Below are 14,376 nucleotides of genomic sequence, written 5' to 3' on the forward strand. Positions count from 1 at the left end.
GTGACCCATACTTGATAAGCATTTTATATTTTTATCTTCATAATTTTTAAGCTAAATAAAATATATTTATTTATTTTTATATATATATTTAAAGATCAGATATTTTATCAATATCTTAAAATTGTTAGAAAAATAAATCACTTTTATTAAATAAAAATTGTATTATACTATCTAATCCATATCTGATTAAAAAATATTAATAAATTAATATATAACTTAGTATAACATATATATAATTAATTATAAAATACGTTTTTAATATTTTTAAAACTTGCCACTTGCCTATAGCAAACATTTGGACAAAGATTTTAATATTTAATTGGACCATCACATTTTCTTACTATGAAATATATATGTACATTTGTATTATATAATAAAACCAATGATTTAGATAAATTATAAATTTTTATTGAATTTATGTACAGGATAATTTATTTGAATAAAAATATATTTTCCTGCAGTATTTTACTATTTTAGTTAAAATTTATTTTTGAATAGATATATTACCTAACCTAGAAAGATTAATTGAGTAACTTTTGCATTAAAATAATTTCATTCACAAAGTTAATTTCACTAATTTATAAACATCATTTTACGATTTAAACATAATACTGATAACTTTCGTAAATAATTCAAGAAATTTAATAATAGAATTCTGTTATTAAAAACCAAATATCTATTTAAATTAAACAAAAATAGTTTATGGTATGCTGTTAAAAATTGAGCCTGAAAGAAGCAAAAATTAAAATTTTATAAATACTAAATTTTTTATTACATATATTTCAGTTTCAATTATAATTTCATTTTTTTAAGTTTATTATTATGTGTTTAATTCCATGAATATGTTATTTTATATATGTAATTAATTTCATAAAACAAAATTAAAAATTTTTAATGTTTTCTATTATTAATATATTTAATATATCAATAAATAATATATTTAAAAGCACAATAGTGCTTAGTAATTTACAATATAGATATATGAATATTATAAAACATTAACTTTTTACAAATAAATAGTGCCAAATATGTAATCACATTGTATTAAAAAAAATTTTTTCTCTATTTGTACATAGATTTTTATTAAATTTTCAATGAAGTTTACATAGTACTTAAAATACAAGACCAACTATAGTACCGTGTAGATTAATAACAAAATTACATTGTACATTAATAAAACTAATAATTTTTTTTATTAATCTATCATTAATATATATCTTTTCAGTAATATGTAAACAAATGTGTGTTAAATTTAAAGTAAATGTGATAAGTATTTGTGTTATTTCGTCCCAAATATTTAGCATATTTTTATATGAAATATTTGTTTAATTATGAATATAGAACAAATAAACATAATTATATATCTTCTTACAAATGTTTATTTTTTTATGCAAACACGGAATAAACTCTTGTATTTTTAAGTTTATTTTAACAGCTATATTTTTCCAAATTGAAATATTTCAATGACGTTAATTGTCTGGGATCAGACTGAAAACCTCGTGTTGATGTTGAGTGGAGGTGTTGCTGTCAAGTGGAGGAGGCAAATACAATTATTCAATTCTACAAATAGTATATCTTTATTTTTCCTTTATTAAATACAATAATGTAATAATAGTTGATAGTTATAGAAGTGTATAAATGGAGAGTATGAGTGACTTATGTATTAAGTTTCTTCAATTATTTTACACATATGCGTGATGAGCCGCCGCTGTTTATCTATGTTGACATATGTTGGGAGTTATACGTTTATTAATTTCACTCTTAAATTATGCTTGCACTAACACTTCTTGGATATCGTTTAATGTATTTTGATTGTTGTGGCATCACTATTGGTTTATTAGATTGCTTGTTACTTGATGATTAATTTGTATAGCTACAGTGAGGGATGACTGTAGTTTGAATGCTTGATGATAAAAAAGTGAGTCCGTTGTGATGACAGCGTAATTTATAACTAGCAAAAGAGCTGCGCATCAAGCGCTGCTCAAATATTTTTCGTAGAAGCGGTGCGACACCGGCAGTGCACTGGTGCCTGTTGCTATGCCGAATTATAATCGTATATACGAGTTTTCAGCATAGGAAATTTCTCGAATTCGCTATATTGTTTTGTTTTTAACATAATGTCCGGGAGCTTATACTTCTCCCACTTATGAATTCCGCTTTCAACTGTTTCAATCCCGAACATTAATAAATTCTTCATTATACAAATCCAATTCAATAAATAAAATTATTTTATAAATAATAGTATTTTAAATATTAGTATATGAAAAGTTTAAGTCATGAATTGCTTAAAAAATATTTAAATTATTAAAATTTTGATTTTATTTTTTTTTAATTCTCTGGAAATGAAACTCATTCATTTAATTTTATTTAAATGCTATATTATCCAACCGTTTAACAATTACAATGTTGATAAGATTAATATTTAAAAATTCACGTGCAAGATTATAGAATGCCTTTATTTTGTATAAAAATATTGTCAATATAAAAATATGAATAAAATAAAATATTCGTAATTACGTTAAGAAATAAAAATTACAATCAGCAAAGCAAAAAATATATTTTTTTAATTATATTGTTTAAATTATATTATTTAAATTATATAATTAAGCTATTATTTAAATATATCGTTGATTTGTAAATTAGCATTCCTGGTATAATGAATTCATACAAATATTTTTTACTAATATAAAAATTAATAAATAATCGAGTATAGAAACAAATTCCATAATATACTTAAGATTGTTGATATAAGAAAATTTTTACGTAATATAATTCATTGATATAATGAATTATTTTTAATATTAATAATTGTTTGTTTTTTATAAATCTGTAATATTCTTGTGATTTGTGGGGTGAGCTGTAGTGTACGGAGTGGTGGGAGGACGTCCGTGTGACGTCACTGCGGGCGTGCGTGAGCTCAAATGTAGTGCTGGTATTGTTGCACGTTCGTGTGCTCGATGTGGGCGTAAACCGCGGTGTAGAGATGAGATGTAAGAACAAGCGTCTGGTCGTATCTTATATGAGCTGGCGGGAACCGCGGTGTAAAGGTAAGATGGAAGAACGACCGTCTGGTCGCATCTTACTTGAGTTGGCAGGAACCGCTGTAGTAGTAGTCGTAAGAACGAGCGTTGGCGTTACTTATATGCGGGCGTAAACCGCGACTGTAGATTGGCGGTCCTGTCGTGATGGGTGCTTGTTAACTAGTAAGAAGTAGTAAGGAACGAGCGTCTGCGGTGCTTACAGAGGCGTGGGTGCCAGTATAGTTGTGGCATCGCTATTAGTTCCTTAAGTTGCTTAATGCTTGACATCCCAATGGCGATGGCAGGGTTGGATAGCGAGCCCGATGTGAAGAGTGCATGATTGATACTAGCAATAGGCAATCGCAAAACGTGCAACTCCTTACATATTCTCGTACGAACTGGCCGCGCCGATAGCGCATCGGTGGCTGTTACCATGCCGCTATTTCTCGTGACGTCAATAGGGCATAGCTTTGTAGGTTTCATTTGTTATTACTTCTCGGAATTATAGTCGTATATTAATATCTTCTATTGTCAAAATTGTATCACGTAACTCCTTGCAAAAAGCAGCATGGATTGCATTTATCAATTACAAGTATTAGGTCTGTATATAATCTTGATTTTTTTAAAGATAATAAATTAGTTGTAATTATTTGCTAATTAAAGAAGTTTGAATTAAATCAATATAAATATTCTATAATTTATCTAAATGACAGTGAATATAAATAAACATTAAATTTTCAAAGAGATATAATATGTACTTCACACTGTCAGAAACTGCAAAATCAATATAGATGTCAGAAAGCATATAGAACAGCGATCAGTACGTTATCGCAAATAGTAAATAGCAAATGTGTAAAATTTAAAGAGCATAAATACTTGGAGAACGGTGTTACTGAGCTTTCGTTTGTCTCGTTCAATACAGTAAGATTGTCTGGACTAGAACCTAGACTAACTAGACTAAAAACCTCCTTAGATGGTGTGTGGAGGTGTTGCTGGCAAGTGAAGGGACAGTGCAATTATTTAAGATTATCTTTAATGTTTATCTTTGTTTCTTTATTAAATATAATAATTAATTATGAAGTATAAATAATATAATAGATTAAATATAAAGTTCCCTTGATTGTTACGTATTATGTATGTATTATTCTTTTGTTGTATAATGAATAAATGCTATTTTAGCATACATTAAATTGTTGAGGTATGTTTTATACTTTGGTGCCGCGCCTATGATACGTCGGCTTAGTAGTATGGTTGATGCCGAGTCTATGATACGTCGGTCTTATCTGTAATATGTTTCAATAGTAGTATGTTGATGCCGCGCTTATGATACATCGGTCTTAGTAGTATGGTTGATGCCGAGCCTATGTTACATCGGTCTTGTCTTGTGTATGAGTTGCTTCAATATATTTTATGTTTCACTATTGTTTTATAGTCACTAATACTTTATTAATAATTTTGGAATAAATGTCACTATTTCTTTGTAGATTATTACTTAATTGATTATTAATTATATATTATTAAACTGTCGTTTATGTAGATGTAGTCGAAAATATATAGTGCGTATTATAATGATTGTGTAATATTAATAGACTGAAGCAAACTGACTGCTGCGCGTAAAGCGCAGCCCTTAAATATTATCGGTCGTGACGTTATCATGGCATAGCCTGGAACGTTCGTTGCTAGTATTTTGTTTAAATAACTGAATTACGCATTCATACCTCTCCCATTTATGACTTTCAATTTTTTGACCGTAACATGGATATATACGCATCGTATGCGCTAGATCAAAGTTGTTGATCTGTAAAATAACTTACCCAATTATATTTACATAAAGTACTACTTAAAATTATTTATTTTTTAATTTTCTTGTTATTATCAATGATTTAAGTAATAGTTTTAAGTAATAACTTATAAGTTAATTTATAAGTTAATTTATAAAATAATTAATAAATAAAATAATAAAACTTAATAACACTTTTAAGTAAAAAATCTAATAAATATAACGTAAAATTAATATATTTATGGAAAGTTTTTTCATGTAAACATTAAATACAACAAATATGTTTTAAAGGTATTTATTTAGGATATAGAAACAAGCTTTGCATTATTAAAGACTAAAAAAGATATAATTACTTAACTTATTCAAACGCATAGAATATAAATTTAAATTTCAAATTCTAACGAAATAATAAAATATTATGCAATATAATTAATTATATAAAAATTTTATCATTTTATTTATTTGTCCATAAGATTAGAATCTGTAGACAAATAAAAATTTAAATTTGCCTCGCTTTAAAATATCTAAAAAGATTTTTAAAGTTTATGATTAAATTAATTCTTACTAGAAAAAATAAATCTTACTTCAAATAGATGTATTAAAGAAAACTTCTTTTAAATAAATACAATTATTTTTATAAGAACTGCATATATATATATATATATTCATATAAAATACCGAACATAATTTAATTTTTTTTATATAATAAAGAAAGTTTCTGTTAAATAAGTTATTACAATTATCGGATACTGTCAATTTTTATACCTTTGTATTCCCTCTTTTTTGAACTTTAAAATATAGCCTAGCGTGACTGTCCATTAGTGTATTTCATATCTATTTAAATGTAAAATATGTATGGTAATACATAATATCAAACTTATTTAATTTTATCTTATTTCCTTTATTGATTTTTAAATATATTATATAAAAGGAAATATATACTATGATATGTAGTAACAATTTTGCATTATTGCGAGCGGACCTACTCCCCCCTTCCCGCTGCCCCAAGTTGTCATGCTGTCGCCAGATGCGTCAACAGCAACGAGAGTTCTTGCCATGAAGACCAAGAAACGATTGGGCCCTTAACTAACTATAAGACCACAAGAGGCGCTGCCCTCGCTCTGTAAGGGAGGAGTCTCTGATTGGGCGAAAAAGTAAGGGAAGGGGTTCAAGTGAAATTCACGGTCAGCAAATGTATTTAAGGGTCGCATTTATCAATACTTATCACTCTTGATATATAACACTTTCTATATAGTACACTCTTGATATAGTTCTTATTCAATAAGTGTCAAGTGGAAGTCCATCAACGCTGTCAGGGGAACAATGCTTACAAGTCCTAGAGGACCGACGACATACACCCGTATGTCTATTAACGCAGTTCAAGAAACCGTCGTTACAAGTTCAAAGGAGCGACGACAATCCGCATATCAGAGTCCGAAGATGTTGGCAGTTTCCTATTAACGTAGTTCAACACAGCTATCGTTAGAAGTCCTATTGGCGGGAGACGAATTACCTTATCGAAATCCAGACACGTTGGAAGTTTCTTATTAACGTAGTTCAATACAACTATAGTTACAAGTCCTATTGCCGGGCGACGCATTCCAACAAGTGTCCAGTGACAAGCTCCCTTGAAGAAAGAACAAGGAGGTCCCAATTTCAAATATACCAGCAGTCTTCGTAAGTAATATTATTATTACAATAATTACATACTCTGAAATTCAGAGATTATGACATCGACAAGTAACTAAGAACGAAGAAGCTCTCCCCAAAGCAACAGTGTGGAATAGATCCCAGTACGCGTTGTCAAGTTCGAGCCCGCTAAAAGGGCGTCTTTTCGGCAACCCACACCTTAGTTCAAGTTCGGACGTTTATGAAATTAAGCAACAAACAGTGCGAGTGTCGACGAATCAAGCTTCGCGCCATTCCCCAGTCAAATCGTCAAACTGCATAGATAACTATACGTTTGCCACCGCAAACACACCAATCCAACTCAAGAGTTATTTCCATAATTAATAATAGTAATACTAGTCAACCTTGTCATCAATAAATAACAGAATAAATAGCATATACATCAGCCATATTTATATTGTATTATTATAACATCTCTTCCACTTGTGACCTTTCATCACTACCACACACACCCGTGGTCAACGAGTTGTCAACGGCATCAATTTGTATCCTTCGAACCGGCCTTGGTAACAAACGCCAATGTACTTTAATTATCCTTAATTTAACTGTTGCTTTGTTCCTTTAATACTTTTTAATTTATATTGAATATATACAATAGCTGAAATTGGTGCTTATTTGATTTTATTTTATATTAGGTTGCAAAGCACTTATATTAATTCACAGCACTCTTTTCTATATGGGAACAAATATTTTTGTTAGGTTGAAATACTTTCCGTTCTTGTATCACATATTTATAAAAAATTATTTTTTTAATTTCTAAAATATATAATATTAATCAAATGATCCAATATAAGGATATCAGTATAATCAGGATAAGAATTTACCCGAGTTAGTATTAAATAGTGAGACTTACTATCTGTTTATTTATTGAAATACAAAAATTAATTATATATTTTTTAATTCAATTAATTTGCAGAATTATTCACAATTCGTAAAATAGCGGATTCGTTCTTCCAATCTGTTAATAATTAAATTAAAGATAGATGAATTAAGCGAACTTTACATTTCTACACGATTAATTATTAAATCAAAATTATAAAAACAACATATATTTATTTTGCATTAAATAAGGATATTTTTATATGTTAATTTACATAATTTATTACAATTATATAAAATTGTTTTAAAAATTTTGTATAATCGTTTTGGGTCACCCAATTATATAGATTATCCATAAAATTAAAATATGTCATATATTTTACTCGAAAACACAATGCAAGTTTTTCGATTCTAATTATATTTTTTCCACTAAGTGGTCAATATTTTTTCTATTAAGTATTTAACATCACCTGTTCATCACTAAAAAAATTTTTCCTTTGAAATTAGGTTGAAATCTTAGATACTACCTTTGTAGTAGCATCTTATATCTTTTCTGCATTTTGTATTTAAAATTTTTTTTAATGTTACAGCACAACACAGAAAGCTATCCACATTACTGAGATTAAAGATAAAAATAAAGCTATATAAACAGCAATAGAAGGGGCTAAATTGAGCCAAGTATAACTGAAACATGAAAAAAAAGTTTGCAAGCGTTAAATAAAATAAATAATTTGTTTTAATAAAGTAATTAATATTGATCGTTATAGTTGAAAAAATTCAATAGTTTACATATGTGTGAAATGTACTACTACATATGTTTTCTTGGAGCAAACCAGAAGTCGATCTTAAATCGAAAGCATATACATATTCTGGAAAAGGGTTTTGAAGAAGTTTGTTTTATCATCGGAAGGATATAATTATAAATACTTACTGTTTAGTATTCTTTCTCTCTCTCTCTCTCTCTCTCTCTCTCTCTCTATATATATATATATATATATATATATATTTACATATCTTCTATTGTCAAAATTGTATCACGTAACTCCTTGCAAAAAGCAGCATGGATTGCATTTATCAATTACAAGTATTAGGTCTGTATATAATCTTGATTTTTTTAAAGATAATAAATTAGTTGTAATTATTTGCTAATTAAAGAAGTTTGAATTAAATCAATATAAATATTCTATAATTTATCTAAATGACAGTGAATATAAATAAACATTAAATTTTCAAAGAGATATAATATGTACTTCACACTGTCAGAAACTGCAAAATCAATATAGATGTCAGAAAGCATATAGAACAGCGATCAGTACGTTATCGCAAATAGTAAATAGCAAATGTGTAAAATTTAAAGAGCATAAATACTTGGAGAACGGTGTTACTGAGCTTTCGTTTGTCTCGTTCAATACAGTAAGATTGTCTGGACTAGAACCTAGACTAACTAGACTAAAAACCTCCTTAGATGGTGTGTGGAGGTGTTGCTGGCAAGTGAAGGGACAGTGCAATTATTTAAGATTATCTTTAATGTTTATCTTTGTTTCTTTATTAAATATAATAATTAATTATGAAGTATAAATAATATAATAGATTAAATATAAAGTTCCCTTGATTGTTACGTATTATGTATGTATTATTCTTTTGTTGTATAATGAATAAATGCTATTTTAGCATACATTAAATTGTTGAGGTATGTTTTATACTTTGGTGCCGCGCCTATGATACGTCGGCTTAGTAGTATGGTTGATGCCGAGTCTATGATACGTCGGTCTTATCTGTAATATGTTTCAATAGTAGTATGTTGATGCCGCGCTTATGATACATCGGTCTTAGTAGTATGGTTGATGCCGAGCCTATGTTACATCGGTCTTGTCTTGTGTATGAGTTGCTTCAATATATTTTATGTTTCACTATTGTTTTATAGTCACTAATACTTTATTAATAATTTTGGAATAAATGTCACTATTTCTTTGTAGATTATTACTTAATTGATTATTAATTATATATTATTAAACTGTCGTTTATGTAGATGTAGTCGAAAATATATAGTGCGTATTATAATGATTGTGTAATATTAATAGACTGAAGCAAACTGACTGCTGCGCGTAAAGCGCAGCCCTTAAATATTATCGGTCGTGACGTTATCATGGCATAGCCTGGAACGTTCGTTGCTAGTATTTTGTTTAAATAACTGAATTACGCATTCATACCTCTCCCATTTATGACTTTCAATTTTTTGACCGTAACATGGATATATACGCATCGTATGCGCTAGATCAAAGTTGTTGATCTGTAAAATAACTTACCCAATTATATTTACATAAAGTACTACTTAAAATTATTTATTTTTTAATTTTCTTGTTATTATCAATGATTTAAGTAATAGTTTTAAGTAATAACTTATAAGTTAATTTATAAGTTAATTTATAAAATAATTAATAAATAAAATAATAAAACTTAATAACACTTTTAAGTAAAAAATCTAATAAATATAACGTAAAATTAATATATTTATGGAAAGTTTTTTCATGTAAACATTAAATACAACAAATATGTTTTAAAGGTATTTATTTAGGATATAGAAACAAGCTTTGCATTATTAAAGACTAAAAAAGATATAATTACTTAACTTATTCAAACGCATAGAATATAAATTTAAATTTCAAATTCTAACGAAATAATAAAATATTATGCAATATAATTAATTATATAAAAATTTTATCATTTTATTTATTTGTCCATAAGATTAGAATCTGTAGACAAATAAAAATTTAAATTTGCCTCGCTTTAAAATATCTAAAAAGATTTTTAAAGTTTATGATTAAATTAATTCTTACTAGAAAAAATAAATCTTACTTCAAATAGATGTATTAAAGAAAACTTCTTTTAAATAAATACAATTATTTTTATAAGAACTGCATATATATATATATATATTCATATAAAATACCGAACATAATTTAATTTTTTTTATATAATAAAGAAAGTTTCTGTTAAATAAGTTATTACAATTATCGGATACTGTCAATTTTTATACCTTTGTATTCCCTCTTTTTTGAACTTTAAAATATAGCCTAGCGTGACTGTCCATTAGTGTATTTCATATCTATTTAAATGTAAAATATGTATGGTAATACATAATATCAAACTTATTTAATTTTATCTTATTTCCTTTATTGATTTTTAAATATATTATATAAAAGGAAATATATACTATGATATGTAGTAACAATTTTGCATTATTGCGAGCGGACCTACTCCCCCCTTCCCGCTGCCCCAAGTTGTCATGCTGTCGCCAGATGCGTCAACAGCAACGAGAGTTCTTGCCATGAAGACCAAGAAACGATTGGGCCCTTAACTAACTATAAGACCACAAGAGGCGCTGCCCTCGCTCTGTAAGGGAGGAGTCTCTGATTGGGCGAAAAAGTAAGGGAAGGGGTTCAAGTGAAATTCACGGTCAGCAAATGTATTTAAGGGTCGCATTTATCAATACTTATCACTCTTGATATATAACACTTTCTATATAGTACACTCTTGATATAGTTCTTATTCAATAAGTGTCAAGTGGAAGTCCATCAACGCTGTCAGGGGAACAATGCTTACAAGTCCTAGAGGACCGACGACATACACCCGTATGTCTATTAACGCAGTTCAAGAAACCGTCGTTACAAGTTCAAAGGAGCGACGACAATCCGCATATCAGAGTCCGAAGATGTTGGCAGTTTCCTATTAACGTAGTTCAACACAGCTATCGTTAGAAGTCCTATTGGCGGGAGACGAATTACCTTATCGAAATCCAGACACGTTGGAAGTTTCTTATTAACGTAGTTCAATACAACTATAGTTACAAGTCCTATTGCCGGGCGACGCATTCCAACAAGTGTCCAGTGACAAGCTCCCTTGAAGAAAGAACAAGGAGGTCCCAATTTCAAATATACCAGCAGTCTTCGTAAGTAATATTATTATTACAATAATTACATACTCTGAAATTCAGAGATTATGACATCGACAAGTAACTAAGAACGAAGAAGCTCTCCCCAAAGCAACAGTGTGGAATAGATCCCAGTACGCGTTGTCAAGTTCGAGCCCGCTAAAAGGGCGTCTTTTCGGCAACCCACACCTTAGTTCAAGTTCGGACGTTTATGAAATTAAGCAACAAACAGTGCGAGTGTCGACGAATCAAGCTTCGCGCCATTCCCCAGTCAAATCGTCAAACTGCATAGATAACTATACGTTTGCCACCGCAAACACACCAATCCAACTCAAGAGTTATTTCCATAATTAATAATAGTAATACTAGTCAACCTTGTCATCAATAAATAACAGAATAAATAGCATATACATCAGCCATATTTATATTGTATTATTATAACATCTCTTCCACTTGTGACCTTTCATCACTACCACACACACCCGTGGTCAACGAGTTGTCAACGGCATCAATTTGTATCCTTCGAACCGGCCTTGGTAAAACAAGCCAGAACGGCGAATACATTTTGTGCAGTGAATTATAAATAAATATATTTATATATAATTGCATGATTTTTTAGTAATTTTAAATCTCTAAATTTTTATTAGTAAAGGTTTTGGGAATATCATGAAAATGAGGTCTATAGAAATTAATGTAAATATTTATAAAAGAATAATGTATAAGATAAATATTTATAAAAGAATAATGTATAAGATAAATATTTAAAATAATCTTATTTTTCAAACTATTTTATTAAATCATTTCAACTTAAGAGAATTGCTTAAAATTGATATTTATTTATTTTATTTCCTTGTTTTTCTGTGTATGTGTTTAGTAATTAAATTTACTATAATTAAGATTTATTTTTAGATGTATACAGCCAAGTCTGCTTTAAAATGTTAGGCTTACTATATTTTTAAATTAAGTTAAAATTGGGAAAATATGATTATAAACATTTAATCTAGGTTAAAGGTCTCAGTTGCTCTAAAAATGTTCTATTTCGCTATTAATTAATCTTCTATTTAAAAAGAAATTTTAATTAGCAATATGATTGTCTATTTCCAAATACTTTTTTACTTCTAAGATTATTTATTTCTATACTGAATCATTTAGATTATATGCTTCTATAGATATAACGATACTTTCACAGTTTCAACAATTAAATATTTTTCTCAATAGTCATATAATAATAATTAATCTTTTAATATGAGAACAAAATTTAATTTTTGATCACCATTTCGTAAATAAATAATTCGTTTGTTTATAATTAACCTATTATATTCGTTCTTTCCAGTTCAATAGTTCATTATTGTTCACTTATTTTATGGTACAATTTTAAATATCTTTGAATAAGTTGTTAATAATTTTGATATGTTAAATTAATTTAAAAAAATACATATGTAAAAATATTATTAAAACTTCCTTATTTTCATCATATCAATTAATTTAAATAGGGATTCTTTTATGTAGGTGTATTTGTACAATTTAATTTACAACAGCACATGTGAATCGTAAAACAAATTGAATGAATAGAAAATTATATGAATTTCAAATGAAAAACAATACATAAATAAAATTGTCATAATTAAATTTTATTTTATTTTGGAAAAATTTTTTTTTATTTTTAAAATGTTTCATTTCAGAAAACTATTCATATACGGAAGTTATCTATATTATGTATATATATATATATATATATATATATATATATATACGGAGATATTATATATAGTTATAGAATTTCCTAATTTTTTAGGCTTTTCACAAAAAAAGCTGGTGAAGAATGAGCACATAAAGTACATTTTTATTTCATTTTCGAAAATAATTACATTTTTATTAATGTATGCATTATGTTATTGTAATACGAAATTGAATAAAATATGTAAATAATTCTTTTTAATAATTTGAAATGTAAAAATTACGGATCACTAATTAATAACAAGTTCGTTGTATAAATAAATAATATAAGAAAATAGCTAATATTAATATTTAAATTATATTAACTGCTCTATTTTTGTCAGTGAGGATATTTACTCAAACATATAATATGCAGAAAGCTTAATCACTATATCAGTTGCTTTGGTAATTATGTAGTGATCAATAAATTTGTATTAATGGAAGTTAAATGCAATTTATTTTGCTATTTATATAAAATCTCCTTTCTATAATTGTTTTCAAACAAAAAATATTAAAATGTTACCTAAATATTTTGCAACACCCTGTATTGGGCAGAACATTTTAGGAAGATAAGTCAATTCATTAAAATTATTTAACTAAGTTTTAACCCAATGTTGGTAGGCAAAAAATATATTTTTTTTAGTAATATTTTTTTAATATTAATTTTCATTGTTTAATACGTATTCTATTATTATTTCTGAACTATTACATTTTTATATTTATTTAAATTCTAGCAGGTTATATATATAAAAATTATTATTAATAGTTATTATTCAAACCTTATCAAAATAAGATAAAATATTGAATTTGTAACTAAAAATAGTCTTCAAAATAAATTTAAACTGTATGTATTTATGCCTTATGCTTATCAACCTACTGCACAACACATAATCCTTCAGTCTTTACGATTTAAATATACAGAAACTGAAGAAAGAAAAATAACTGGAGAGCAATTATTACTTTACAAAATAATAAAAAGAAATAGACAGTTAAGAAAAGAGGAATATTAGACACTGCTGGATGTCGACACATCATTGGATGAATGCACCAAATATGCATTGTGATAAATAATCCCTTCCTATCAAGGCAGTAGTAGAAATAGTATGGTTAGTTAGAATTTGGATTAACGGTTGCTTATAAATATCGATATGTTCGACACGTGTGTATGATGTATAAAACGTCTTGAATTGATTTTGGTATTTATAATTTGCACATTTTCATCAATCACTTTTCTATTTTCCTCTTTTTAATTTTACCTTTTATTTATTTATTGTTTGTTCTACGCACAATTATACATTAAATTAATTTCCAGAAATTTCTAAGTATTAAAAATAAATAAATTGTTTTGGAGTCACATGGTGTAATATATTTGCAACAACACATTATTTAAAAAGTGTATTCGAAATATAGATATTATCGAA

This window comes from Ceratosolen solmsi, unplaced genomic scaffold (genome assembly GCF_000503995.2).
Source record: "Ceratosolen solmsi marchali unplaced genomic scaffold, CerSol_1.0 scaffold80, whole genome shotgun sequence".
Classification (NCBI taxonomy): Eukaryota; Metazoa; Arthropoda; class Insecta; order Hymenoptera; family Agaonidae; genus Ceratosolen; species Ceratosolen solmsi.